Source organism: Cherax quadricarinatus, chromosome 51, assembly GCF_038502225.1.
Source record: "Cherax quadricarinatus isolate ZL_2023a chromosome 51, ASM3850222v1, whole genome shotgun sequence".
In the NCBI taxonomy this organism is placed as follows: domain Eukaryota; kingdom Metazoa; phylum Arthropoda; class Malacostraca; order Decapoda; family Parastacidae; genus Cherax; species Cherax quadricarinatus.
In genome coordinates, this window is record NC_091342.1 from 17,147,741 (window position 1) to 17,174,605 (window position 26,865).

The following is a 26,865-nucleotide window of genomic DNA, read 5'->3' on the forward strand; positions in this document are numbered from 1 at the left end:
TATATATATATAACATTAAATAGTACCTAATTAAAGTAGTTAAGATATTCTAGTTACAATATTAAGTGTTTTATAAAAGGATATATAATCGTAACTACAGCGAATGTTACTACAGCTCTCGTTTGTTTATACTGTACAAAGATTAAGTAGCGACGTTGAAAGACTTTCTGCCCTACGATTATCTCTGCTACTTGCAGGACTTTTTTTTTCAGATTCCATAGAGAAAACTTATGCCTTCATTTGGTTATAGTCTTTAAATTTTCCTATGACAATCTGTACTTCAGAGGGCATTACATTGCTACTATATTGTACCGGAGAGTTTGTGATGTTTTTTTCGGAGCTGTGATGACACTAAGCAGGCCGATGTTATCGACCGTCTCTAAGATGGAAATTAAAAAAAAAATCGTATTTTTGCTATCCGCTGAATTTTTAATAATTTCCTTCCCGTTCCCTTTATATTTGTGTGTGCCAATGTTATATTCCCGTCTTGATAGCAAACTTGCGCGTGTTTCTGCTGTTGTTACTGCTGCTGCTGCTGCTGCCTCTGTTGCACACTTCGCTATACGAGAGTGCCAAACTTCCCAGCACCTCTGGCACGGACACTTCAAAGTGTTCTCATGTGACACCTGTTCTTTATTTATTATCATCTTGTTCTTCCTAGAGATCTGGCATTCAGTGAGTGAAATATTACAATGTTTTAAGGAATTAAAAAAAAATTGCTCTAGTGGCAAAGATTGACGAGCCAGTAGAGGAGTAACTGTCATGTTTGCACTCTTCAGCCTTTCAATCTGGTGCCTTGATGCCGCTGAGGGGCTCTTGATACAAGGAACTGGACTCGTCCTTCTCTTCCTTGGATTGAATCTGAGTGCGTCAAATATCCCTAGGTGCTATATGATCCCTTAAGTTCAGCACTTCCCCCTGATTAAAATATATTCTTCAATTCCACCATTAAATTGCCAGTTTTTGGTCACTTTTTTTTTTAAATGTTTATATAGTGAGCCTTTACTTTAGTCCCTATTTTAGGGTTAACGGATTCTTGATTAGTGGGAGTACAGGTAAGATTCAGACCCAATAATGACCCACGTGAGGGCGACAGACTTTAAATCGGGAAAACCAACTAGCAGTCTGTTTTCTAGTGGGTAGGTAGCTACCAGCTGGCGAGGAGCACTAGTCGTAACATTGAGTCTGAGCAGCTGACTTGCAAGGTCATGATCCACATGTGAGTTTTACGACTCGCTCGCCATGGGTTCAGACCCCACCCGTTAGCTGATTTGTTTGTATTCGTGTTATTACTATTTCGTGAATCATTATGGTCCACTTGATGTACCGAACCTTTCACAATAACTAGCTATTCAATCTTCTGAACGTGGTCTTCATTCAGGTTCGATAAACCATTATAGGAATCCTACCACCTGCAACCAGAATTACGGTGGGGGCAGCATTATTCATGGAGAAGATAAATTCAAAGTACTGCAGTGGCAGCCAGACAAGAACTCATACATATGTATTTTGTTGGTCGGTTTTAAAATCGAGTTGCTAAGATTCATCGGTCAAAATGTGAACGCGTAGGATGTCTTATTGCAGGCCCCGAGTATGGACCGAGTATTAGGTCAGAAATTTACTTGAGTTGGTCGTTGTTAGGAGGAACTGTATGACCCTTGTGGGTTTAGCGCTTCGTTATGATTGTTAGAAAGGAATGTTCTGAGCATTGCATGCATACACACTAACGTTAATTTCCAATTGCAGAAGCCCCAGCAGCTTTGTGTAACCATCGCAGACACCTGGAAGCCAAATATTTTTATGGAGATCCACTGTAAGAGCATAAGGGAGGAGCACTACCAGGGCTTTTAAGAGGTTATTTCACAAATAGCACATCCTTTTAAGAGACTATACACGACGTTTTGGTCCGTCCTGGACCATTATCAAGCCACAACTAAGCTAGAAAATGGGGAGAACAAAGAAGACAGGTCGGAAAGAGGTAGGAGGAGGAAGTTAGAAGACAGATCAGGTCACGAAATTCCAGACTGCAGGTCAGTAGTAGTAGTATTAGAAGATAAGTGGTAGTAATAATAGTGGTGGTAGCAATGGTAGTGGTAGTGGTGGTGGTGGTAGTATTACTAACAACAGTATATTGAGTCGGAAATAAAAATACGTATGAAGTGGCTGGAGCGTCATGGTAACACGACCTTTTAACACAAGTCTCACAAAGGAATATGAAGAAAGCAAAGCACTGAATTAAGCCTACTGGCTCATGCTAGGCAAAAGAAAGATGAAAGAAGATAACAAAGGTGAAGAAAATCACAGACAACATAAAAGAAAAGGTGAGGAGAGGCCAAAGGTCAGATCAGAACACAGTGTTTTAAGAAAGGCAGGTATGAAGAAACAAAAAAGCAAAACCAAGACTTAAGATTCGTGTTAAGAATGTGTATAAAGGTCAGTTCACCAAGACGGTGTCGTAAAGTCTGGAAGAAGGATGGATGGTTTTACCAGAGGACAGTGCAGGAGTGCTGTCATCTCTGACATGACATATAAGGGCGTTGTTAGTGTCAGCAAGATGAAACCCTCTTCAAGCCTTTCAGAAGCGATGTTATTTTATTCGAATTATTAACCCGGAGAGTTAGTGAACCCAGAATAACTCGGTAAAGCCACTACCATCAGAATGACTTATTATCACTAGTCTTTAATCCTTTCCACCAGGATGCAACCCACAACAGTTGGCTAACACCCGGTTTCACTAGTGTATTAAGAGGGCAAGAGGAGCAGGAAATATATTAGAAACCAGTGCATCAGTAGTAGAAATATGGACGAGATAAATACGAAATATATTATGGTAGTTTCACAAAATATATATTTGATATTCAAAAGACTGAGGATGTTAAGATTTTCTAAATTGAAAATGTAGAGAACGCAGAGTACAGGTGTATTTCACAAGAATTGGTTTACAAGTAAATACATTTAACATGAGAGCAAGTAGTGTATGAAATTGGGAAGATAGCCGCTGGAAGATAATGAATTGTGAACAGTGGAAATTTCTCGAGAGCTTGAGTTGTCTGTGAATTGTTCAAGTCACAGATGATTATTTGATACTCCCTCTTTTATTAGTATTGGTCATAACCTGTAACTTCTCTGACGCTGTGCCGGGCAGGATAACACTGTCCACAAAGGGAAGAGATTATAAAACCCGAAAGACTGATATACTAGCAAAATGGAATGTAATATTGAGACAATGTCTGACTTGGAGATCAAGAATTTACAAGTGTATATGGAGTCCTTGGTAATTAAACTGGAGGTATATATAGTGGGGAGAGGAGGTGACGAGGAGACACGTTAGGTGCAAACCTGAGGGTGTTTGTTGAGGAGCATGTGAGCCGAGGGGTCCCGACAACTGGAAATTAACCAGGTTCTGGGTAATGATGTCTGCGGTATGAATAAGAGCCGATTCCAGGCTTATTTTTGTGTTCCTGATGTTTCTTCAGGGATTACTATGCTCCTCCTGGGTCAGGTGACATAGTAATACGTGTAATGCTATGTTGGGATGTAAAACACAGACGGTGTTGGTGTTATTATTGTAGTAAACATATTCGTATACCTATACATATGTGGACAAATCCCTAGCCGTCTCACCCATATTTACTTAATAACAACTACTGCAACAGTTAGTGTAGGAGCTTGCGTTGAAACTCTTTGACTTAGTTATGTCTTTGATAGTTGTGGTGGTGATGTAACTGGCTTTCTGTGTAAATGAATGGTTCAGAGAACCGACAAGTTGGTAAATTAAACACATGTGCAATACTTGGGTATCTTTAATGAGGAAAAGTTTCGCCACACAGTGGCTTCATCAGTCCATACAAAGAAGGATGGTGAAGAGCAGGAGGAGTTTGAGATAATCAGTCCCTCAGCCTTGAGTCAGTCCATCAAGATTGATGGATTGACGGACGGACTCAAGGCTGAGGGACTAATTACCTCAAACTCCTCCTGCTCTTCACCATTCTCCTTTGTATGGACTGATGAAGCCACTGTGTGGCGAAACGTTTCCTCATTGAAGATACCCAAGTGTTGCATATCTGTCTAATTTACCAACTGGCGTTCTGAAGTAACTTAAAAGCGTTCTCAGGTACAGCTGTCTTTGAGGGTCAACATAGTGACTTGCCGAATTCATGTGTGACCTAGTTTGCCTAATTCTTAGGAATTTCATGTAGTATCTGCCCTGACAATTATCAGCTTTTAAATTAATCGTAGGATGTTTGCATTATATTCCAGATACTGATATTGAGGTAAATAGACCTGTCTGTTAATCTTGTAATGGTTAATCAAACCTGAATATATATATATATATATATATATATATATATATATATATATATATATATATATATATATATATATATATATATATATATATATATATATATATATGTGTGTGTGTGTGTGTGTGTGTGTAATGAGCAGTTCCAAGATTCCAAATCACTGTTAATAAACAAAAACGTGTTGACCCTGAAACCTAATAGAACAGGTGTTGAAGGAGCTGGAGGTGCTGCCAGGTGTTCCCAGGGTCCCCGGAGATAGCATCAGTGGAACCTTGCTTATGGTTTGTGAAACCCAAGAAGTCTACATTCACACACCTTTAAAACTGACAGTGCTAATGACCTGTGAAACACGGACGTCTCCTGCATAATAGAGCACGTTCTCATTTTTACCTTTTGCATCTAGGCTTCCTTTATCCATCAGTACCTCTGATTGGTACAAGACGAAGAGTTTCAGCTTTTGGAGGGCAAGCAGAGAAGGTCAGTAACATAAAGGAGAAAATTCCGCTGTTAAAGGAGATTTAAAGCAGTAACAGTACACCTTGTTACCAAGCCTCTTCCTTTGGCATGAAAGGTTTGAGGGGAACAACGCTAGTGCTTATCATAACCTGACATACCCTTACTTAGTATAATTTTGTGTTGACTTCGGTATGATCAAGGTACCAGGACCAAATCCTTATCTAGCAAGTTTTTCTAGGTACAAGTACACATAGGTACAATTATCATTTGTAGTGTAAATTACCTAGGATTACCCATAAAAGTCAGACACGTATATACCTGTGTTTGTTCACGAGTGTATTTAAACCACTTGCTGTGTCAATTACCCGGGTTTATACCATGATTTGGCATGTAAAATTTAATTCCCCGTTAGACAAACTGAAAAAAAATCTAAACTAAAAAAAGTCAAGAGTGAGGATAAATATAGAGTACAGAGTAAACTTAACAAAATAAAGACCTTCTAAGTTTGGTTAGCTAATAACATCATTGGGTTGTGATAAAAAGTATAAATTACCCACACGATGGAAAAATAGACACGAATGCAGTGTAATATGATCCTTTTTTTACTACGTTTCGCCCACACAGTGGACTATTGAGTCACAAACGGATATCTCTTTGTGACTTAAAATTCACTATTTGGGCGAAACGTAGTCAAAAAAAAGGATCGCATTATACTGCGATCATTATAGATTTTATTAACTGAAAACGAGCCTTTAAAGTTGATACTTTTTAACTGTATTATTTACGTACTTTGCTAAGTGGCAGGATTTTTAAGTGATTGTAAACACATTGGTACATATGATTTAACACAATTGTAGAATGGAACCTTGTTGCACCAGTTGAAGACGCAAAACTTGTTCAAGGGTAATATGATGGCTGCCCAGTTTGTGTACAAATTATAGAGAAAGCCATAGAAGACATGATAGTTAAGTATTGCTAGGCGGTAGTAACGCTGTAGCACGTGATAGATATTGCTAATCAGTAGTAACGTTCTAACATGTGATAGGTCTTGCTAGGCTGCAGTAGCGCTCTAACGCGTGATAGGTATTCCTAGGCAGCAGTAACACTCTAACATGTGTTAGTCAAATATTGCTAGGCAGTGGTGATACACTCCGCACTAGACTTTCATCCTAACTGAAGAAGACATGTCACAAGGCTGCTGGTATAAGCTTTAATTAATAGTAATCTTTTCCTTTCTTACTTTGAATTTTTGTATATATATATATATATATATATATATATATATATATATATATATATATATATATATATATATATATATATATATATATATATATATATAAATTGCAAACAGGCGAGTTCTGCAATGCCAAAAAAAAAAAAAGAAATGAGGGGATCTTTCGCACTTCCATACTTCGTAAGAAGCTATGCAGTGTTGCAAGAGTTGCAACACGTAGGTTGAGAGGAAAGATTGTCTCAGATGTAAGGATGTATGTGCCTCACATAGCTCATCCTGTTAAATAGAGACGAGCAACACACCCACACCACGCTCCAGCACCAACACCCACACCACACTCCAGCACCAACACCCACACCACACTCCAGCACCAACACCCACACCACACTCCAGCACCAACACCTACACCACGCTCCAGCACCAACACCCACACCACACTCCAGCACCAACACCCACACCACACTCCAGCACCAACACCCACACCACGCTCCAGCACCAACACCCACACCACACTCCAGCACCAACACCCACACCACACTCCAGCACCAACACCCACACCACACTCCAGCACCAACACCTACACCACGCTCCAGCACCAACACCCACACCACGCTCCAGCACCAACACTTACACCACACTCCAGCACCAACACCCACACCACGCTCCAGCACCAACACCCACACCACACTCCAGCACCAACACCTACACCACGCTCCAGCACCAACACCCACACCACACTCCAGCACCAACACCTACACCACGCTCCAGCACCAACACCCACACCACGCTCCAGCACCAACACTTACACCACACTCCAGCACCAACACCCACACCACACTCCAGCACCAACACCCACACCACGCTCCAGCACCAACACTTACACCACACTCCAGCACCAACACCCACACCACACTCCAGCACCAACACCCACACCACACTCCAGCACCAACACCCACACCACGCTCCAGCACCAACACCCACACCACGCTCCAGCACCAACACCCACACCACGCTCCAGCACCAACACCCACACCACGCTCCAGCACCAACACCCACACCACGCTCCAGCACCAACACCCACACCACGCTCCAGCACCAACACCCACACCACGCTCCAGCACCAACACCCACACCACGCTCCAGCACCAACACCCACACCACGCTCCAGCACCAACACCCACACCACGCTCCAGCACCAACACCCACACCACGCTCCAGCACCAACACCCACACCACGCTCCAGCACCAACACCCACACCACGCTCCAGCACCAACACCCACACCACGCTCCAGCACCAACACCCACACCACGCTCCAGCACCAACACACCCACACCACACTCCAGCACCAACACCCACACCACACTCCAGCACCAACACCCACACCACGCTCCAGCACCAACACCCACACCACGCTCCAGCACCAACACCCACACCACGCTCCAGCACCAACACCCACACCACGCTCCAGCACCAACACCCACACCACGCTCCAGCACAAACACCCACACCACTCTCCAGCACCAACACCCACACCACACTCCAGCACCAACACCCACACCACGCTCCAGCACCAACACACCCACACCACACTCCAGCACCAACACCCACACCACACTCCAGCACCAACACACCCACACCACGCTCCAGCACCAACACACCCACACCACGCTCCAGCACCAACACCCACACCACGCTCCAGCACCAACACCCACACCACGCTCCAGCACCAACACACCCACACCACACTCCAGCACCAACACCCACACCACACTCCAGCACCAACACACCCACACCACACTCCAGCACCAACACACCCACACCACGCTCCAGCACCAACACACCCACACCACACTCCAGCACCAACACCCACACCACGCTCCAGCACCAACACACCCACACCACACTCCAGCACCAACACCCACACCACACTCCAGCACCAACACACCCACACCACGCTCCAGCACCAACACCCACACCACGCTCCAGCACCAACACCCACACCACGCTCCAGCACCAACACCCACACCACGCTCCAGCACCAACACACCCACACCACACTCCAGCACCAACACCCACACCACACTCCAGCACGCTCCAGCACCAACACCCACACCACGCTCCAGCACCAACACCCACACCACGCTCCAGCACCAACACCCACACACACAGCTCCAGCACCAACACACCCACACCACACTCCAGCACCAACACCACCACGCTCCACCCACACACCCACACACTCCAGCACCAACACACCCACACCACACTCCAGCACCAACACCCACACCACACTCCAGCACCAACACCCACACCACGCTCCAGCACCAACACACCCACCCCACACACCAGCACCAACACCCACACCAACAGCCCACACCACACTCCAGCACCAACACCCACACCACGCTCCAGCACCAACACACCCACACCACACTCCAGCACCAACACCCACACCACACTCCAGCACCAACACCCACACCACGCTCCAGCACCAACACACCCACACCACACTCCAGCACCAACACCCACACCACACTCCAGCACCAACACCCACACCACACTCCAGCACCAACACCCACACCACGCTCCAGCACCAACACACCCACACCACACTCCAGCACCAACACCCACACCACACTCCAGCACCAACACCCACACCACGCTCCAGCACCAACACACCCACACCACACTCCAGCACCAACACCCACACCACACTCCAGCACCAACACCCACACCACGCTCCAGCACCAACACACCCACACCACACTCCAGCACCAACACCCACACCACACTCCAGCACCAACACCCACACCACGCTCCAGCACCAACACACCCACACCACACTCCAGCACCAACACCCACACCACACTCCAGCACCAACACCCACACCACACTCCAGCACCAACACACCCACACCACACTCCAGCACCAACACCCACACCACACTCCAGCACCAACACCCACACCACGCTCCAGCACCAACACACCCACACCACACTCCAGCACCAACACCCACACCACACTCCAGCACCAACACCCACACCACGCTCCAGCACCAACACACCCACACCACACTCCAGCACCAACACCCACACCACACTCCAGCACCAACACCCACACCACGCTCCAGCACCAACACACCCACACCACACTCCAGCACCAACACCCACACCACACTCCAGCACCAACACCCACACCACACTCCAGCACCAACACACCCACACCACACTCCAGCACCAACACACCCACACCACACTCCAGCACCAACACCCACACCACACTCCAGCACCAACACCTACACCACACTCCAGCACCAACACTTACACCACACTCCAGCACCAACACCCACACCACACTCCAGCACCAACACTTACACCACACTCCAGCACCAACACCTACACCACACTCCAGCACCAACACCCACACCACACTCCAGCACCAACACACCCACACCACACTCCAGCACCAACATACCCACATCACACTCCAGCACCAACACACCCACACCACACTCCAGCACCAACACACCCATACCACACTCCAGCACCAACACACCCACACCACACTCCAGCACCAACACACCCACACCACACTCCAGCACCAACACACCCACACCACACTCCAGCACCAACACACCCACACCACACTCCAGCACCAACACACCCACACCACACTCCAGCACCAACACCCACACCACACTCCAGCACCAACACCTACACCACACTCCAGCATCAACACCCACACCACACTCCCGCACCAACACCCACACCACACTCCCGCACCAACACCCACACCACACTCCAGCACCAACACCTACACCACACTCCAGCACCAACACCCACACCACACTCCAGCACCAACACCCACACACAACACTCCAGCACCAACACACCCACATCACACTCCAGCACCAACACACCCACACCACACTCCAGCACCAACACCCACACCACACTCCAGCACCAACACACCCACACCACACTCCAGCACCAACACACCCACATCACACTCCAGCACCAACACACCCACACCACACTCCAGCACCAACACACCCACATCACACTCCAGCACCAACACACCCACACCACACTCCAGCACCAACACACCCATACCACACTCCAGCACCAACACACCCACACCACACTCCAGCACGAACACACCCACATCACACTCCAGCACCAACACACCCACACCACACTCCAGCACCAACACACCCACACCACACTCCAGCACCAACACACCCATACCACACTCCAGCACCAACACACCCACACCACACTCCAGCACCAACACACCCACACCACACTCCAGCACCAACACACCCACACCACACTCCAGCACCAACACACCCACACCACACTCCAGCACCAACACACCCACACCACACTCCAGCACCAACACACCCACACCACACTCCAGCACCAACACACCCATACCACACTCCAGCACCAACACACCCACACCACACTCCAGCACCAACACACCCACATCACACTCCAGCACCAACACACCCACACCACACTCCAGCACCAACGCACCCACACCACACTCCAGCACCAACACACCCACATCACACTCCAGCACCAACACACCCACACCACACTCCAGCACCAACACACCCACACCACACTCCAGCACCAACACACACACACCACACTCCAGCACCAACACACCCACACCACACTCCAGCACCAACACACCCATACCACACTCCAGCACCAACACACCCACACCACACTCCAGCACCAACACACCCACACCACACTCCAGCACCAACAGACTCACATCACACTCCAGCACCAACACACCCACACCACACTCCAGCACCAACACACCCACATCACACTCCAGCACCAACACACCCACATCACACTCCAGCACCAACACACCCACATCACACTCCAGCACCACTACACCCACATCACACTCCATCACCAACACACCCACACCACACTCCAGCACCAACACACCCACATCACACTCCAGCACCAACACACCCACATCACTCTCCAGCACCACCACACCCACATCACACTTCAGCACCAACACCCACACCACACTCCAGCACCAACACACCCACACCACACTCCAGCACCAACACACCCACACCACACTCCAGCACCAACACACCCACACCACACTCCAGCACCAACACACCCACACCTCCCTCCAGCACCAACACACCCACACCACACTCCAGCACCAACACACCCATACCACACTCCAGCACCAACACACCCACACCACACTCCAACACCAACACCCACACCACACTCCAGCACCAACACACCCACACCACACTCCAGCACCAACACACCCACACCACACTCCAGCACCAACACACCCACACCACACTCCAGCACCAACACACCCACACCACACTCCAGCACCAACACACCCATACCACACTCCAGCACCAACACACCCACACCACACTCCAGCACCAACACACCCACACCACACTCCAGCACCAACACACCCACATCACACTCCAGCACCAACACACCCACACCACACTCCAGCACCAACACACCCATACCACACTCCAGCACCAACACACCCACACCGCACTCCAGCACCAACACATCCACACCACACTCCAGCACCAACACACCCACACCACACTCCAGCACCAACACACCCATACCACACTCCAGCACCAACACACCCACACCACACTCCAGCACCAACACACCCACACCACACTCCAGCACCAACACCCACACCACACTCCAGCACCAACACACCCACACCACACTCCATCACCAACACACCCACACCACACTCCAGCACCAACACACCCACACCACACTCCAGCACCAACACACCCACATCACAATCCAGCACCAACACACCCACATCACAATCCAGCACCAACACACCCACACCACACTCCAGCACCAACACACTCATACCACACTCCAGCACCAACACACCCACACCACACTCCAGCACCAACACCCACACCACACTCCAGCACCAACACACTCATACCACACTCCAGCACCAACACACCCACACCACACTCCAGCACCAACACCCACACCACACTCCAGCACCAACACACTCATACCACACTCCAGCACCAACACACCCACACCACACTCCAGCACCAACACACCCACACCACACTCCATCACCAACACACCCACACCACACTCCAGCACCAACACACCCACACCACACTCCAGCACCAACACACCCACACCACACTCCATCACCATCACACCCACACCACACTCCAGCACCAACACACCCACACCACACTCCAGCACCAACACACCCACACCACACTCCAGCACCAGCACACTCATACCACACTCCAGCACCAACACACCCACACCACACTCCAGCACCAACACCCACACCACACTCCAGCACCAACACACCCACACCACACTCCAGCACCAACACACCCATACCACACTCCAGCACCAACACACCCATACCACACTCCAGCACCAACACACCCACACCACACTCCAGTACCAACACCCACACCACACTCCAGCACCAACACACCCACACCACACTCCAGCACCAACACCCACACCACACTCCAGCACCAACACACTCATACCACACTCCAGCACCAACACCCACACCACACTCCAGCACCAACACCCACACCACACTCCAGCACCAACACACCCACACCACACTCCAGCACCAACACACCCATACCACACTCCAGCACCAACACACCCACACCACACTCCAGCACCAACACACCCACACCACACTCCAGCACCAACACACCCATACCACACTCCAGCATTCACTAGCCCATAAACCGCACCAGACCACTGTCACCTAGTCTAGCGCCATAATGAAATATTATATGGCTATTTCACATTAAGAATAACTTTCGAGTAACTTAAAAAACCTATATTACTCCTTGTCACGTACTGAAGTACAGTAAGTCTTCACAGTAAGTTTATTCAGGTATACACAAATACAGTTACATAGATTGTCATACATAGCAGCATATGTGTAGAGAACCTGGGATAACCCAAAAAAGTCTGAAGTGACTTATTTCCATTGGGGTCCTTTTAATAGCTTATTATTATATTATAAAGGAGATAATATCTTATTATTATACTATAAAGGAGAGATATGCTAGGAATAAGGTAAAATGTGCGTTAGCTAAAAAAATAAAAAAAACACTCCTCCCTTTCTGTCGCTACATTCGTTAGGCACCTTTTGGCACTCTTCTTGAACTGGTTCACGCTATGAGTGGCTTTGACATGTGCAGGCAGTCTGTTCCATTCTTTTTGTGGTTCTGTACAATAAAAGGTGTTCGAAGCCTGTCCACTGACTGTGGGTACTACAAAGTTGTGCTCTCTCCCCCTAGTACTATGATTGCTTTGGTTCCCAACCTTGACAAAATTGGCAGCGAGATATTCCGGACACTGTGAGCAATTTTATAATCTTGATTTACTTTCAATTGTTTTACTCTGTCTTCAACATTCAGCAAATCCAACTGCTGTAATTCATCCTGGCCTACATGTTCTCTTGGTCCCAGGTCCAGGATGAATCTTACTATTTTGTTCTGGGTGATTGGTAGTCCATCTTTCAGTTTTTTGTTTTGTCAAGGCAGAGTACCATGAAGAGCAAGCGTAGTCCATATGACACTATATAAAGGCTAGACATAAGGTCCAGCGAGCCTCAGTAGGTAGACACAGCTTGTCTGTAGGGGATGGACTGTGTGCGAGACACGTCCTTACCTCTTGAGAGAATCCCCTCAACCTACCTGTTGCAGCTCTTGCAACATTGCATAGATTCTGACGAAGCACTGAAACGTGAAAGGTCTAGAACTTGTGCTTTCCATCCTCTAGTAGCTTGTTTTGCATATATGTATATATATATATATATATATATATATATAATATATATATATATATATATATATATATATATATATATATATATATATATATATATATATATATATATATATATATATATATATATGCGTCTTAAAATCGTTATTAATGATGGTAACTTTTTCAAGTAACTGTATATATTAGCATTGTTATTATGTTTACGGTCATTTCTTTCTATTTCCAGTGGTGTTAATCACTTTCAGATATCTATACAATATAACATATCCCATATACGCATCATGGAAAGACACCGTCTCTGGTGATGCCTTCTTTATATACCATATGACAGAGGATCTTAGATGTCATGTTTATAACCTTCGCTACAGTGGATGGCACGAACAGACAAATAAATTGTCCTCATCAGAGTCCTGTGCGTACAAAGGCAAGTGTGTGTGTGTGTGTGTGTGTGTGTGTGTGTGTGTGTGTGTGTGTGTGTGTGTGTGTGTGTGTGTGTGTGTGTGTGTGTGTGTGTGTGTGTGTGTGTGTGTGTGTGTGTGTTTGTGTGTGTGTTTAAATGTGTGTAAGCTGAGAAGACTCTTTCAAGGGAATTAATTAATATGAGTCATCGTTATAATTATTGTTTTAACAAATCAGAACTTCAGTTCGTATATTATCCTTGAGTATGATGATCTTTCTATCACCTCCATGAAACTTGTGTGTTGCTTAACTTAACAAAAAAATGACACGCTAATACGTTATTTTTTTTGTATATGTGTAAATAGCTTTTAATTATTATTCTTTTTCTTACGAATAGACAAAAAAATAATTTTGAGGTTTACAGGTTGTTAAAGAAACAAAAATATTATATATGTTTATAATCTAAGATGGTGGAATTGTATAAAAGTCAGTGTAAGAAAACATTTGCCTTTGTACATTTGTAACTCCTTAGGATTGAATCACGTCATTTTTAAGTACGTGGTTTTGCCTTCAATAAATTACTGTTAAGGATATATAAATAAATAAATTATATATATATATATATATATATATATATATATATATATATATATATATATATATATATATATATATATATATATATATATATATATATATATAGTTTTAGATAGGTAAAACCCTATAGCTCGAAGAATCGTTTGAGTAGAATTTATGATATTAAAGTGAATTGTATTTCATTTGTATTGTTTGGTAACTGTCTGTAGTGTCTTGCTGCTTCTCAAATATTATCTTACTGTTATCACTAACACTTTTTTCCTTCAGTATTCTCTCTCTGTCTCTTTCTTTGTCTCTCTCTCTCTTTCCTATTATTTAGCTTCTCTAGAAATACGAAGCATTGCCAGAGGTGTGATAATCTCTCCTTGTCTCACACATTTGCTAGTGTAAATATGACTCGCTTGTCTTATTTTTCATAAAGTTATCTAATAAACACTTGACTTTCACTACCCAGCCTACGTTAACTACTGAAACACTGACGTATGAAAAGTTCCAGCTGATGCCTGTGCCCGTAATTTCTCTTGCTGTTGCATATGATCCAGGAACATAACTCGCGAAATCGTAATGACACGATTGCAAACAAACCATACCACGGGTGGGATTTGAACCCGTGGTTAGAAAGTCTCAAAACGGTCTGGAGTTCTGAGACTCTGACGCGGGTTCAAATCCCACCTGTGGTATGGTTTATCCAGGAACATAATTTGGCATTTCACTTGACGTGGCGGAGAGTAGGGAGACACAGAGTATGTAATAATAATAATAATTATTATTATTATTATTATCTTTATTTACTACAAGTACACGTACAAGGTATACAGACCTAGCTGACATCAATAACACTTGTGCAACATTTGAGAATCTTTATTGAGGAAACGTATCGCCGGCCAGTGGCTTCTTCAATCCAGTACAGAGAAGAACGGTGGAAGATGTGGAGAATAAGGTAATCAGTCCCTCAGCCTGGAGTCGATGTGTTCAGTCCGTCAATTTTGAAGGTTCTGCCTTTGACAGAGATTTGACATATTTTTTTTTTTAACGAAAACTAACCTAATGCACCACCTATGTTTTAAGTTTTACTCTTGCACCAACCCCCTCACTACTGGCTTTTGCACATCCCTCCCCGCAGTGCTGTATGACCCATATGGGTTTAGCACTTAAATTTATTATATTAGTCTGAGCAACTCCACAAGCACCGGCAGTACTTTTGGTCCGAGTTAAAATGCAACAAATTATTTTCTCTCCAACCATTATTGTAATTCTGGTCATGTTGCAACTGCCGAGTTAGGGAGACTGGCTCTCGTATTTATGAAGGTGACACACACGACTCATTCAAGGATACCACATAGAGAACCAACAATCACTGATCTGTGAGAACTGTCGCTGTATAGTCCTTGTGGCTTAGCGCTTCTTTTTGGTTATAATAATAATAATGTGAGAACTGTCAGGTCGCACTGTCTCTCCACTGTATCTTAATAGATTGTCCTGTCTATCAGTGGCCACACAGGGTTCAGTTCCGACATTGTCACCGCCCTAACACACTATAGTCTTGTTGAAAGTACCTTCCTTCCTTCACACTGACTCTGCCTTGTTATGGAGAACTAACCTATTAACCAAACTAAATGTAAACTTTGTTAGATGGAGAGTTGTCACAGCTTGCATCATTATGTGCTGGAATACAAAAAAATAATGAATTCGGAGACTACTCATTCAGAAATTTCAAAGTACTTAATCCGCAGTGGTATATTAACTAAATTTTATGTACAAAATACCCCGACTTTGTCCACTGTAAATATAACTGTAACTGTAAACTTTTATTTTTACAAGTATACCTTGCTAAAATGTAAAGTAATATTTTTATGTGTAACATAATTCATGTCTCATAAATACTTCATAAAGATTGTAACCAGATAAAAACATGTAAATAGTTTATTAATATTGTAACTTGTTTAGTTTTCAAAACTTTGCGGCCCAGTTATTATTCCCATTATGTGCCTCTAATCTTTTTGACAACCCCTGTACATGGGTTGTAATCTTTTTGACTACCCCTGTACATGGGTTGTAATCTTTTTGACTACCCCTGTACATGGGTTGTAATCTTTTTGACTACCCCTGTACATGGGTTGTAATCTTTTTGACAACCCCTGTACATGGGTTGTAATCTTTTTGACTACCCCTGTACATGGGTTGTAATGTTTTTGACAACCCCTGTACATGGGTTTTAATCTTTTTGACTACCCCTGTACATGGGTTGTAATCTTTTTGACAACCCCTGTACATGGGTTGTAATCTTTTTGACTACCCCTGTACATGGGTTGTAATCTTTTTGACTACCCCTGTACATGGGTTGTAATCTTTTTGACTACCCCTGTACATGGGTTGTAATCTTTTTGACAACCCCTGTACATGGGTTGTAATCTTTTTGACAACCCCTGTACATGGGTTGTAATCTTTTTGACTACCCCTGTACATGGGTTGTAATGTTTTTGACAACCCCTGTACATGGGTTTTAATCTTTTTGACTACCCCTGTACATGGGTTGTAATATTTTTGACAACCCCTGTACATGGGTTGTAATCTTTTTGACTACCCCTGTACATGGGTTGTAATCTTTTTGACTACCCCTGTACATGGGTTGTAATATTTTTGACTACCCCTGTACATGGGTTGTAATCTTTTTGACAACCCCTGTACATGGGTTGTAATCTTTTTGACAACCCCTGTACATGGGTTTTAATCTTTTTGACTACCCCTGTACATGGGTTGTAATCTTTTTGACAACCCCTGTACATGGGTTGTAATCTTTTTGACTACCCCTGTACATGGGTTGTAATCTTTTTGACTACCCCTGTACATGGGTTGTAATATTTTTGACTACCCCTGTACATTGGTTGTAATATTTTTGACTACCCCTGTACATGGGTTGTAATCTTTTTGACTACCCCTGTACATGGGTTGTAATCTTTTTGACTACCCCTGTACATGGGTTGTAATCTTTTTGACTACCCCTGTACATGGGTTGTAATCTTTTTGACTACCCCTGTACATGGGTTGTAATCTTTTTGACTACGCCCACCTGTGGATGGGTTGTAATCTTTTTCCCCTCAAGGTAGGTTCCTTGACGCTGTTCAGGGGCTCTTGATCTAGGGAATTGGATCTGTGCTCTAGTTCCCTGAATTAAGTCTGAATACCTTCCATTCCCCCCCCCCAGGCGCTGTATAACCCTACGGGTTTAGCACTCACCCATTGGTTATAATTCGACTACTCCCACCTGGTGGTGGTTATGAAGTGCTTAATAAAGACGTTAAACTAACTAAACTGCACCAACTATGATTTCGATTTTACTGCCCAGGCCTGGTCAAGGACCGGGCCGCGGGGGCGTTGACCCCCGAAACACCTTCCGGGCAGGTAGACCCCAGCTGCATTATCCCTTTCCTCGCCCACTTCTACCCTCGTGCATCCCTACCCTCGTGCATCCCTACCCTCGTGCATCCCTACCCTCGTGCATCCCTACCCTCGTGCATCCCTACCCTCGTGCATCCCTACCCTCGTGCATCCCTACCCTCGTGCATCCCTACCCTCGTGCATCCCTACCCTCGTGCATCCCTACCCTCGTGCATCCCTACCCTCGTGCATCCCTACCCTCGTGCATCCCTACCCTCGTGCATCCCTACCCTCGTGCATCCCTACCCTCGTGCATCCCTACCTTCGAGCATCCCTACCCTCGTGCATCCCTACCCTCGTGCATCCCTACCCTCGTGCATCCCTACCCTCGTGCATCCCTACCCTCGTGCATCCCTACCCTCGTGCATCCCTACCCTCGTGCATCCCTACCCTCGTGCATCCCTACCCTCGTGCATCCCTACCCACGTGCATCCCTACCCACGTGCATCCCTACCCTCGTGCATCCCTACCCTCGTGCATCCCTACCCTCGTGCATCCCTACCCTCGAGCATCCCTACCCTCGTGCATCCCTACCCTCGTGCATCCCTACCCTCGTGCATCCCTACCCTCGTGCATCCCTACCCTCGTGCATCCCTACCCTCGTGCATCCCTACCCTCGTGCATCCCTACCCTCGTGCATCCCTACCCTCGTGCATCCCTACCCTCGTGCATCCCTACCCTCGTGCATCCCTACCCTCGTGCATCCCTACCCACGTGCATCCCTACCCACGTGCATCCCTACCCTCGTGCATCCCTACCCTCGTGCATCCCTACCCTCGTGCATCCCTACCCTCGTGCATCCCTACCCTCGTGCATCTCTACCCTCGTGCATCCCTACCCTCGTGCATCCCTACCCTCGTGCATCCCTACCCTCGTGCATCCCTACCCTCGTGCATCCCTACCCACGTGCATCCCTACCCACGTGCATCCCTACCCTCGTGCATCCCTACCCTCGTGCATCCCTACCCTCGTGCATCCCTACCCTCGAGCATCCCTACCCTCGTGCATCCCTACCCTCGCGCATCCCTACCCTCGTGCATCCCTACCCTCGTGCATCCCTACCCTCGTGCATCCCTACCCTCGTGCATGCCTACCCTCGTGCATCCCTACCCTCGTGCATCCCTACCCTCGCGCATCCCTACCCTCGCGCATCCCTACCCTCGTGCATCCCTACCCTCGTGCATCCCTACCCTCGTGCATCCCTACCCACGTGCATCCCTACCCTCGAGCATCCCTACCCTCGCGCATCCCTACCCTCGCGCATCCCTACCCTCGCGCATCCCTACCCTCGTGCATCCCTACCCTCGTGCATCCCTACCTTCGAGCATCCCTACCCTCGTGCATCCCTACCCCCGTGCATCCCTACCCTCGTGCATCCCTACCCTCGTGCATCCCTACCCTCGAGCATCCCTACCCTCGTGCATCCCTACCCCCGTGCATCCCTACCCTCGAGCATCCCTACCCTCGTGCATCCCTACCCTCGTGCATCCCTACCCTCGTGCATCCCTACCCTCGAGCATCCCTACCCTCGTGCATCCCTACCCCCGTGCATCCCTACCCTCGTGCATCCCTACCCTCGTGCATCCCTACCCTCGTGCATCCCTACCCACGTGCATCCCTACCCACGTGCATCCCTACCCTCGTGCATCCCTACCCTCGAGCATCCCTACCCACGTGCATCCCTACCCACGTACATCCCTACCCTCGAGCATCCCTACCCTCGTGCATCCCTACCCTCGTGCATCCCTACCCTCGCGCATCCCTACCCTCGTGCATCCCTACCCACGTGCATCCCTACCCTCGTGCATCCCTACCCTCGTGCATCCCTACCCTCGTGCATCCCTACCCTCGTGCATCCCTACCCACGTACATCCCTACCCTCGAGCATCCCTACCCTCGTGCATCCCTACCCTCGTGCATCCCTACCCTCGTGCATCCCTACCCTCGCGCATCCCTACCTTCGAGCATCCCTACCCTCGTGCATCCCTACCCACGTGCATCCCTACCCCCGTGCATCCCTACCCACGTGCACCCCTACCCTCGTGCATCCCTACCCTCGTGCATCCCTACCCTCGTGCATTCCTACCCTCGTGCATCTCTACCCTCGTGCATCCCTACCCTCGAGCATCCCTACCCTCGTGCATCCCTACCCTCGTGCATCCCTACCCTCGAGCATCCCTACCCTCGTGCATCTCTACCCTCGTGCATCCCTACCCTCGTGCATCCCTACCCTCGTCCATCCCTACCCACGTGCATCCCTACCCACGTGCATCCCTACCCTCGTGCATCCCTACCCTCGTGCATCCCTACCCACGTGCATCCCTACCCTCGTGCATCCCTACCCTCGCGCATCCCTACCCTCGTGCATCCCTACCCTCGAGCGTCCTTACCCTCGTGCATCCCTACCCACGTGCATCCCTACCCTCGTGCATCCCTACCCTCGCGCATCCCTACCCTCGTGCATCCCTACCCTCGCGCATCCCTACCCTCGCGCATCCCTACCCTCGCGCATCCCTACCCTCGCGCATCCCTACCCTCGCGCATCCCTACTCTAGCCTGCCTACGCCCCTCAAGGGAGGTTCCTTGATGCTGGTGAAGCGCTCTTGATTTAGGGAATTTGAACTGTGCTCCAGTTCCCTAAATTAAATCTACAGACGCTGTATAATCCTACGGGTTTAGCGCTTCCCCATAATTATAATAATAATAGCCCCTCCTACACTCGTGCACCCCTACACGTGCACCCCTCCACGTGCACCCCTACACTAGCCCCCTACACGTGCACCCTTACACTAGTCCCCTACAATCGTACACCCCTACAATCTTGCACCCCTACACTAGCCCCCTTCAATCGTGCACCCCTACACTAGCCCCTCCACACTCGTGTACCCCTACACTAGCCCCCCTACATTCGTGCACCCCTACCCTATACCACCTCTATCCCTTGCTCACCCCTAACCTAACCTTCGCGCACTCCTACCCTTGCACATCCCTGCCCACAGCGTTGTATACCCCATACTGATTTAGCACTTGAATTGATTATATCATTATTGTTTATTGTCCACTCCCATGCACTATAACCCCTGCGGATTTAGTGCTTCACCGGGAGCTAACAGGAGAGAATGTTACGCAGAGATTGGTCAAAGACCCACTGAAGAATGTGGAGGGACATAAGCTACAGTGACTGCACTCTATCGAACTAGGCTTCCTTTTACACCTTTTCAATAGGATTTGGTTGGAAGGGAGTGTATCTCTTCGATGGAAAAGTGCGATAGTCCTCCATTTTCAAAAGCCAGTCACCTCAGGCCACGACGCCTCATATACCCATCGCTCTTACCAGTGTATTGTTTCTGCTGTAAGTTGTTGGCACGCTTGGTTAACTAATGATTAATTTGGTTGACACCCAAAAATCTTTATCCCTTCATCAGTTTAGGTTTAAAAAAATGCCGATCCACCATTGACCCCCTAATAGACTGTTCTCTCAAGGGAGGTTCAATGATGCAGGTGAGGGACTCCGGATCTAAGGAGTTGGACCTGTGTTCCAATTCTTTGAATCGAATCTGAATGCCTTCCATTACCTCAGGCGCTGTATGACCCCTACGGGTTCAGCGCTTATCGGTGAATGCAATAATAAATTAAGACTGACATGCCTGTCAGATAGCACTCAGACCTAACTTTCAACATTAACACCTTTATACACATTGACCTTGTTGAGAGTCCACATCCTGAACACTAGACTTTTACAAAACTGACCTATTGTACTAACTTCAATTTTGAACCCAAACTCGCCCCTGATTTCATTATTAATACAATTAGGGGGAAGCACTAAACCTGTAGGGGTCAAGCAGCTCCTGGGGAACAATCTCGTGCAACAGAGGGCAGGGGAGAAGAGGCGCAGTTCCTTGAGTGAAAGGCCCTCCATAGTCTGCATCAAGGCGCCTAGAGGGGCCCAACTCCAACCTCAAACCAATCACTGTATATTCATACAGATTTAGGACTGTGTAATCATACATTATTATTATTATAATCAAAAAGAAGCGCTAAGCCACAAGGGCTTGTGTAATCATACAATGGCCCAAAAGCTTAGGTACTGAAACCTTGATGTTGGTGAGGGGCTCTTGATTTAGGGAATTGGATCTGTGCTCCAGTTCCCCGAATTAAGCCTGAATGCCTTCCACATCCCCCCCCCAGGCGCTGTATAATCCTCCGGGTTTAGCGCTTCCCCTTGATTATAATAATAATAATAATTAGATACTGAAAAGTACTACAAACAGTACTAGGCTGTGTCTATAGATAAAGAAAAATATTACGACTTGTAAGACTCATTAACGTTCTTTTGTTCTGCTTTCCTCTGAGTCTTTCCCCATCAATGTAATTTTATGTGACATCTTTGATAAAATTAGCTTGTTACACCAACGTTGACTTTCCAATATGTGCTTATGGTTCATTACACAAGTGGTAGCGCCTGTAGTTGCAGTGTAGATGGCCAAGAGAATGTATAAGCTGGAATGGATGAAAAAAAAAGGAAGTATATAGGGACTTCCCAGGCTAGACCCCTGAGCATCCATCAAACTATCTTGACGTGCTGTTGGAATGTGAGCAAAGTTATGAAGGGCTTCAGGACTTGGTTCCTGGAGGTAGTAAGTACAATTTTTGCACTCTGAAGGAAGGGTGGGGTAGTTGCAGTTCGGAGAGTCATTTAAAATATGATGTCTAGGCAATTCTGGCAAGATAGTTATGGAATGAGTGATGGTGAATGTGTTTCCTCTTTTGGGTCACCCTACCTTGGTAGGAGACGGCCGATGTCTTATAAAAACTGCCTCGGTACGCTAATGGGAACTGTAGTAATGAGTTTCCAATTTTTAGTTGCATTTTTCACTTTTCTCTTTTTTTTTAATTAGTTTTCCCCTCTAATTTGGGGCCCCATTTAACTTGGTAACTTTAAGTGACCTAGTGTTTCACCTGTGTGGACAGGTTATCCCCGTGACTTACACCTGTACATGCATGATATGAATACCGGCAAGATGAAGAATTAGACACATGTGCAACATCTGGGTATTTTTATTGTAGATGTTTCGCCATCCAGTGGCTTTATCAATACAAATTGAAAAGACATAACTGGAAGACACTAGAACTATATACAAAAGATGAGGTAATCAGTCCCTCATCCTTGGAGTTTGATGAAGAGCACCGTAGTCGTGAAGAGTCTGAACCACAGTCATGAAGACTGGCGCTTATATACTGGCGTCAGGTGAGGGACGTGCAGCAGACGAAGGCATTGTCACTGGTAGGAAGGATTCTTCAGTGGAAGTATTGATAAAGCCACTGGATTGCGAAACATCTGCAATAAAGACACCCAGATGTTGCACAGGTGTCTAGTTCTTCATCGTGACTTACACCTGTTACACCAGTTTACCAAATAATAGCTAATTGGGTGTTTGTCGTGGGTACCTGTGTATTCGTTGTGAGTTCCCGTGTATTTGTCGTGAGTATCTGTGTATTTGTTGTGGGTAGTGGGTACCTGTGTTTGTTGTGGGTGCCTGTGTTTGTCGTGGGTACCTGTGTTTGTTGTAGGTACCTGTTTGTCGTAAGTACCTGTGTTTGTTGTAGGTACCTGTGTTTGTCGTAAGTACCTGTGTTTGTCGTGGGTTCCTGTGTTTGTAGTAAGGTGGGAGGTAGAATACCTAAGATGCGGTTAGACTATGAAAGCTTCTTAAATAGGATAACAACTCGTAGTCTGTAAATTCAACGGTAAGTTTATTCAGGTACAGGTACACATAAATGCAGTTACATAAACTGTCATACATAGCAGTATATGTTTAGATTACCTAGTATAATCCAGAAAAAAGTCAAAGTGACTTATTTCCATTAGGGTCCTTGTAATATCTTATTATGTAAGTTGGTGTTAATAAAAAAAGTTACTTTATGTAGAGGCAGTCTGTGAGGCAGTAACCAAAGCATAATTAATTAAATCATCACAAATTAAACAATCATAACAGTCAATAGTGCAATTTTTAAATTTGGTCCATATGATTTTACATTGTTTTTGGCATTTCCCTTTTAATTTTACAATTATTATTCTTAATTATTTGGTTAAATGTTTAATTAGGTTTAAAACTTGGCGTTAGGAAATCATTAAGGCTGCATGTAACCTATATACTATCATAGACACAGTGGATACTCTGAAAGTAAACTTTAAGTGGATATGATTTTGATAATTTCTTGATATACATTGTATATCATTTGTATAATATACTTGTTTTTGTATATTATATAAACACAATTTCACTTCCCGTGAAGGAGGACACCAATGGAAATCAGTTACTGAGTCTTTTGGGGTTATCCTAGGTAATTTACACATATTATTAGGTATAATAATTATAATTATGTGTACTGCCCCAAATGCCTAGGCCTGCTAGTGGCCTTCTTTGTAATTAAGATTTATAACATGTAAGCCACACATTGTAAACTTTATAAGGAAACAGACTTTGTCATTGTTTGAAGCTTGTAACACCATAGTTATGCAAACCATATCAGACACACTAAGACTAGAATTTAAAATTACTAAACAGTGAATACTTAAAAATTAGGGTATTCGAAGGAATTTTAATGTAATGGTATCTTCAGGTAAATTATCGCACTAAGACACATGCAACAGTTCGGTATCTTTATTGATCAGATGTTTTGCTTATACGGTAGACTTCTTCAGTTATATCCGGAGGAGAATGAATAAATAAATATGTAGACAGCAGGAGTACTGGCTAGGTAAAGACGATGTGATCGGCCCATGAACCTTGAAGGATTTCTTGAGGTGGTTAGTCCCTCAGCCTGGAGAGTTCAGCGCCAGGTTAAGGGACTGACTACCTTCAGGATTGATGGACTGGTCACATTATCTTTACTACTGCTGTCTACATATTTATTCTCCTCTGAATTTGACTGAAGAAGCCTACCGTGTAGGCGAAACGTTTCAACAATAAAGATACCCAACTGTTGCACATGTGTCTTACTCATTGACTTGTCGATATTGTATATAATTTCCAATGGTTGACTTTTTTTGAGAGGTTTATCACAGGTCAACTCTGCATAATGATAATATTCTTTATTTCTATAAGTACAGTGTTCAATTAACATAGGCTTAATTGACTTAATTAACATATTTTATAGAAAGCTCCAGGTTATGTCCAACATTTCGAACAGCCTTAAAATTAGCTTATAACTACTGAACAAGTGTTTAATTAGGTTACTAGACTGCTATAGTTTGCAGTCTCTGACATTATAAATAAAAAGTTGCTTTATGATTTATTGTGTGTGTTTGTGTGTGACCTAATTCATGTCTGCATAAATAATTAATTACGCTTGTGACCGGATATAAACATGTAAACAGTTCATTACCAGTGTAACTTGTTCAGCTGTCATAACTTTGTGGTCCACTCCCTGAACCCATTGTGTACCTCTGTGATCTTTTGACTGCTACCCACACCATGGGTATGTGGTGACTGCCACCCACACCATGGGTATGTGGTGACTGCCACCCACACCATGGGTATGTGGTGACTGCCACCCACACCATGGGTATGTGGTGACTCCCACCCACACCATGGGTATGTGGTGACTCCCACCCACACCATGGGTATGTGGTGACTACCACCCTAACCATGGGTATGGGATGACTACCACCCACACCATGGGTATGGGGTGCATATTAAAGATATTAAACTGACTATGATTTAAGATATTTCGGATTTTTATTTATAACAGTTTGGTTTAAGATTTGTAGTGATAAATACTGAGGTAGAATTTATTTTCGGTTATAACATGTGTTGTAATATATTGGTGATAACAGGAACAGGGTTGCTGTTGATAGAATGGATATATAACATTATCTGTGTATAATTCAGGTCACATTAAAGACGTGTTTTAATAATAATAATAATGTGGAAAATTGCATTTATCTGAATGTAACTAATTATGTACATAACAGTAAATGATAACAAAGATAATTATTATTTATCAGTGTTACATAGACAAGTAGGAATTTGGGACACCTAGGTCGCAAAAAATGTCCCCCTTCGATACCTACCACTGTCATAACCACAAGTTGCTCTGGACCTATTAATTAAATGAAATATACATACACCAGGAATACTGGTAAATATATAAATTTTGTGGACTGTATATTAAAAATAATAAATGGTTATGTATATACACAATTACATAACAGAAGGAAAATATATTTTAATATCACTCACCAATTTGACTGGAGATTAATGTATATCATACTCAGAAAACCTCACTCTAACTAAATCTATGAAAATAATGCTGGCCAGAATTACACACAAATCTAGAGAGCTTATCTGAGGTTCCTGGAGCTGTCTTGTCCAGTCGTCTGATATCTCAAGTTATGCAGGAATGCACATCCACCAATTTCGCCTCCTATTTGAGAGGTGTCAACACAATTTTAACCTCTAGAGCACGAAAAATTCTTCCCATTACACCAACGTTTGTACAAAATTCAAAGCCAAGATGGCGAGTCTCGTCTGCCCAGACGCAGGCTTTCCGTTTTCTATGACATAAATATTATTAAATAC